Below are 6658 nucleotides of genomic sequence, written 5' to 3'. Positions count from 1 at the left end.
GGAGCAGTAAAGTTTTTAGCAATATGGACATTTATCCGCGAGATACTCTCAAATTGTCAGAAATGGAGTCATTACTTTGGGCTGAGGTACAAACTGCTATTAAGCAGAGAATAGAACAAACTTGATCCTTAATGGGCGAAACATTACCGTCCATCCTAGGGAGATGGTGTTTCATTGATGAATCTTGGAAGGATCAGTAAATAGTTTTGGGACAAGGATGGTATAGTACTTTGGAAGGTTTTTTCCGGTCTTATGGGAGCAAGAAATACAAGAGCGAGTCAGTCGCCGCTTCATTCAGAGATTGAAGCTCTCATTTGGGCAATGGAATGCATGAGGAGTCTAAGACAGTTTACTGTTACATTTGCAACAGATTGTTCTCAGTTGGTGAAGTTGGTTTCTGAACTTGACGAAATGGCCGATCTTTGCAAGTTATTTAGAAGATATAAAGTTCTTGAAGAGAAGTTTCAACAGCTCAGAGCTCATTCATATTCCGTGGACGCATAATCTCAAGGCGGACAGTCTAGCATGCAGTGCAAGAAAACAACTGTCATTTGTTGTCCATATGGATGCGGAGTTACCAGTTTGGTTGACAGAGTCTATATGAATCTGTTTATGTTTCTGATAAAAAAAAAAGCACATTCCTCCAATGTTTTTTCTCATACATACGAGAGCTAGAGAAAAATCAAGAAGTTGACATTGAGTATGTACGGTCATGCAACAATCCGGCTGACTTGTACAAAGGCTCTTCCTACTGCAACATTCTAAGAACGTGTCTACGGTCTACAACATTTGTGTTACATGTTAAGAAGAAGCTATGTCCATTATACTCAGGGGAAATTACGTCACTGTACTCTTTTTTTCTTGTCATGGTTTTTATTCCTTCAGGTTTTTCTATAGCTAGGTTTTTAACGAGACAGCACATAATACAAGATGAATAATCAAGGGAAAGTATTATAAATGTGATGAGTCATCTAATACGGACAAATGTCCTCATCTATCCCTTAGTCATCTATCACTACTTTAAACTTGTCTTTCTTATGTTTAAAGACAACATGACTATGACATTTTGGTTTTACTATAAATAGTACATAAAGAAAAGTAATAATATTAAGTCACAAGTTCTATAATCTCTCTCTCTCTCTAGGGGCATCTCTAAAGAGGACGTGAAAGCGCCATTATAGTGCTAAAATTTGACTTTTCTGCTCCAACGAGATGGTATACTCAACGACATTATATTGTTTTGCTGTTTTTTGCAACAGTGTTATACTAGATATAGTGTGACATTGTAGCGAAGGGATAAATTTTTCCTTGAATTTCTTTTATTGTTTAAGTAGTTTAACTGATTATATTTACTTTTACCAAATTACAAAAAAAATCACTTTTATGATATTAAATTTACTTATCATAAAATTTTATGTATTTCCTAAATTTTAGTTAATATAATTATTGATTAATGTTATATTTAAAATAGATTTAAAATACATAAATGTATTTGAAATACATAAAATTACCCAACTAAACACCAAACAAACCTAAAAAGTGCATACAAGAAAATAAATTTGCATAACAAAATTTGGAAAACATCAGATAAGCTAACATTATAATCTAATAGCCCGAAAAATTATTACCAGCTCCATCAAAATAGTTATAATACATGGTATAATCTTATCGATCATTTGGTGACATTTGATTTTCACCATGAAGTTGTTCTCTTTGAAATGGTTCTCCTTCAGCTTGATCTCATTGATATTGTGATGTTCGATATTGTGATCCATGATATTGGCATTGGACACCTTCTCCTTGTCCGTCAGATTGACTTGTTTGAGCTCGTTTTCTTAAAATTCCTTTTTTTTTAATTTCAATATACGCCCGAGACGCAGGATCAGTTATAGAATTCTAATCTGCTAATAATATTTTATTCTCTTTTTTCATTTTTGCTACCTTGATCTTCTTTCTTTGAATTTTATTTCGTTCTAAATTGCCTTTAGTTAATCATTTTGCTCCATCAATTGTTTAAATTGTTCTTCAGATTGTAGTTTTCTCTTAGCTTTCTTCAAACCCATAGGTCTTGGAGATAAATTAGAAGTGCCTTCCTCGGAATTTATTGTTAGATCAAATGAATTCATACCGGATGTTGATGACTCGGGATCAACTGAAAATGATGGAGATGATGTAATATTACGACCTTCTTCTTGGAATGCACCAGGTGCATTACCATTGTTATTTATTAAATTTTCTATCCCTTTGAGGATAGGTCAGACGTGGTCGGATTTAAAGCCTCTCTTATATTTGAGTCATTTCATACCTTTGGATTTTTTTTCTCACAATGTCTTGTTCAGAAGCACCACTTGGATTCTTGTTTTCAATTTGGTTAACGCATCATCTCAGCTTGAAGACAGCTGAAATAATTGTAGACATTCGATTTTGTAAAGATTTTCTTGGTCTTGGTTGATGGCTGAAAATCTCAGACTTTTCGTATTCAGTTTCAACTCTTGACCCAAATTGATCTTTTGACTGGTTTATTCCTATGATTGGATTTTGAGAAACATCAAGATACACATGACATAAGTGCATATCTTCTTCAATGAAATATGATAAAGAGTGATTTGAAGTCATTTTGGAGAAAGATAGTAGTGGTAAGAAATGAGTTGGAGATGTATGATCATTGAAAGAGAAGTATACATTTATATAGAGAAGAGATTCGTATTTTTTTGTGATAATGTGATAATGGGAATATGATATGAAGTGACTAACCAATTCAACAGTTATATCTTGGTCAATATGAAGATAAGTAACTGCATTTTGGATGTTGGTGTATGGTTTACCAGCGGATTCAACTAATGATTATATCAAAATTGGAGAGTAAACTGTTCTAGAAAGTTTGAAGCGATTTTTTTTGTGATGTTGTCGAGGTGTTTGCAAGCCACTATCTTCGATCACATGACGCTAATGATGTGCATGATTACTCCATATTGGTGAACGCCGAGGATTTTTAGATATGTTGGGTTGCTTAGATTATATGCATTGGAAATGGAAAAATTGCCCAACGGCATTATGCCGATCGTAGTGGTTCTCCTACAGTTATTTCTAGAGGATGTAGCTGATTATGATCTTTAGATTTGGAATGCATATTTTGGTCTGCCGGGATCTAATAAGGATATTGATGTGTTAGAGGCATTTCATAATTTTGCTAATCTAGTAGAAGGAACTGCTCCACCCGCTAATTATGTTATAAATGGAACGGAACACATTATAGTATCGGTTATATTATCTTGCTGATGGCATATATCCAAAATGGTCCACTCTTGTCCAAATAATTAACGATCTGTGTGGTCCTAAAAAAAATATTCGCAATGAAACAAGAAGCATGTAGGAAAGTTGTTGAACGTGCATTTGGAGTATTACAGTCAATATTGCAATTGTGGCAGGACCATCACACATGTGGAATAAAAAGGTATTACATGATATAATGACAACTTGTATCATAATGCATATTATGTGATATCAATGCAAAAATTGAAGAACAGGCTGAAGTTCCAAATGCAGAAGTTGAGATAACAAGTATTGATGATACTCGGTTTCAAGAATTCTTAGCTAGGCACAATAAAATTATCATAATGCATAATATTATCATAATGAGTATTGATGATGCTCGGTTTCAAGAATTCTAAGCTACGCACAATAAAATTATGACAACTTGTATCATAATGCATAATATTATCATAGAGGATGAACGTGATATCAATGCAACAATTGAAGAACAGGCTGAAGTTCCAAATGCAGAAGTTGAGATAACAAGTATTGATGATGCTCGGTTTCAAGAATTCTTAGCTAGGCACAATAAAATTAAAGATCGAGATGCTCATTTTGAACTTCGAGATGCACTAATCGAACATTGGGGGGGGGGGGGGGGGTGAATATGGTCATTCTAATAATTAGTAAGATGTAATGTATTTTTCTTTGATGTAATGCATTTTTGTTTGTATTTTTTATTATTTTAATTTCATATGTGTTTTTCATTGATGTTTTTAGTTATTGTAATTTTATTTCTATTTCAAAAGTAGTATTCAGTAATTATAATTATTGTTTTAAATTTGTTAGTCTACTTTTTATCAAAAATAATTACTTGTGTATGTTATAAGAATAATGAGTATTTATAAAAAATATTAAATACTTAAGAGAATCTTTTATTTAATAAATATAATAATAGAGTGTTCTTTTTAATGTGATATTTGGTGTTGTGGCTGGAGATAAAAAGGAATTTGATGCTTAAATTATATTGAAATGGTGTAATTTTGGCACTAAAATAGTGTTGTGGTTGGAAATGACATCGCTGTCTATTTTTCTCATCGTTGTCTATTTATCTTCTTTTATATAAGTTAATTAATAAAATTAAAGATTGAGATGCTCATTTTGAACTTCGAGATGCACTAATCGAACATTTGGGGAGGGGGGGGGGGTGAATATGGTCATTCTAATAATTAGTAAGATGTAATGTATTTTTCTTTGATGTAATGCATTTTTGTTTGTATTTTTTATTATTTTAATTTCATATGTGTTTTTCATTGATGTTTTTACTTATTGTAATTTTATTTTTATTTCAAAAGTAGTATTCAATAATTATAATTATTGTTTTAAATTTGTTAGTCTACTTTTTATCAAAAATAATTACCTGTGTATGTTATAAGAATAATGAGTATTTATAAAAAATATTAAATACTTAAGAGAATCTTTTATTTAATAAATATAATAATAGAGTGTTCTTTTTAATGTGATATTTGGTGTTGTGGCTGGAGATAAAAAGAAATTTGATGCTTAAATTATATTGAAATGGTGTAATTTTGGCACTAAAATAGTGTTGTGGTTGGAAATGACATCGATGTCTATTTTTCCCATCGTTGTCTATTTATCTTCTTTTATATAAGTTAATTAATATAAATATATATCTAATACTATAAAGTTACCTTTTTCTCGACATATGGCATTTGATGACACGTGGCATCTACTTATACGATGCGTTTTTTGCCAAGTCGAGCCCAATTCCGAAAACCTAATCTCAGATGCGTCGATTGAATATGTCTTTTCCACTTCATATTCGACTCTCAGTTCTCTAATCGCCATTACCACCACCACCTCCTGATCAATCAATGAGCTTTTTAGTCCCTTGCTTTGATCCTCCTATAAATCCCTTTGGCTAAACCTAAAACCAGGCCCAAAATCCAAAACATCCACTGAAAAGCACAGTTATGGCCATTAAATCCACCGGAAAATCTCCCGTCGCCATTTATTTCAAGAACATGACCAGCGGAATCTTAGCTACAATTTCGGTTGAACCGTTTCTTGGAGGCTAGATACATTGCAAATGGTGGGAGCTTTATTGGTTAGATCTACTCCTCATCGACAAACAGGTTTGAGTGCTTATTGTGTGAAGCCAACATGTTTACACTCCTTTGTATTTTCTCTGTTTTGAATTTTTAGAGTACTTGGATGAATTGATGTTATCACTTCATGATATACCATGGATTTTACCTATTTTTAGCCATGGTACATGAGTGTTTTAGAATATATTATATGGCTTTGGAGTATTTTTAGAGTTTTTCAGGTTCAGGTACATTTTGGAGAATTTTGGTGATTTTGGAGCTTTTTTTAGCCTTTTAAGGTGTAGAACTGCACATACACGTCAGATGTTTAGCTATGGATGGAGACATTCCCACGGTGAGATTGAGACCATATGTTTACACAAGATAGAGCTTTGAGTTATCTTTCCAATGCAACCGGTTTGAGGTTAATCAGCATCCTGTAGCAGAAGTTATGACCGTTTTACTGAAAAGTGGTATGTCTGCCTCGCGAGAGGAAGCTGTCGAGGAAATGAAGGAATGTCGATCGACGACACAGCCTTGGTGTCGATCGACGGTGATCCCAGAAGAAGGTCCGAGCCTGTTTCATGACCGACTAAAGCCCAGAAGTTACCAATTATTACCAGAATACCCTTGGACGAACTAAAACCCTATTAATGTGTTACCTATGCCATTATTGAGGGCTCCACTTTCTTTACATCTTTTGTTCTTAGTTTATATTAGGAGAGAAGAGAGGAACTCTTTCATAGTCCTCTTGGAACTCATGTGGTTTTACTAATTATTTTTATTCATCTATTCATCTATTCATCTATGGTTTTCTGTGACAACTATCATGTTTGAATAGATCTACCGTTTAGATTTAGGGTTCATATGGTTATGAAGGATTAGCCCAAACTATAGAATTTCTAAGGTGATAGATATCTTTCAAGGAATTGATTGCAATGCATGTGTTCTAGAGTAGCTAACTAGAACCTTGATTTTAGGATTGTGGAAAACTACGGTTGTGGGTTCTCCACCAGAATAGATTCCCTTGCGCTAGGATTGCTTGAAACAAGCGACATCTGATTTAGTTAAGACTAGTGAGCCTATCGATCAACTCGTTAAGGCCTTTCTAAGGAAACATCGATCAACACTAGTTTCATAGCATCGATCGACGTTCGATCCATATCAACAAGCGGAAGCTGAGATATCGGACTTAGTCAATACTTAAGACTCGCATGCGGAAGCTGGATATCTTTACAGTAGAATTCAAGTTCTAGGATTGATAACCTTAGCATATATATCACTATAATCATGATTAC

General features: G+C 33.4%; 1 pseudogene; it reads right to left on the bottom strand.

The window, feature by feature from the left end:
* Window positions 1-1605: 1605 nt before the first annotated feature.
* On the bottom strand, window positions 1606-3823 carry LOC106422098 (annotated as a pseudogene).
* Window positions 3824-6658: the final 2835 nt, after the last annotated feature.

The sequence above is a fragment of the Brassica napus genome, chromosome C9 (assembly GCF_020379485.1).
Source record: "Brassica napus cultivar Da-Ae chromosome C9, Da-Ae, whole genome shotgun sequence".
In the NCBI taxonomy this organism is placed as follows: Eukaryota; Viridiplantae; Streptophyta; class Magnoliopsida; order Brassicales; family Brassicaceae; genus Brassica; species Brassica napus.
Note: the sequence above shows the minus strand (reverse complement) of the source record. Positions and strands in the feature narration are given on the sequence as shown.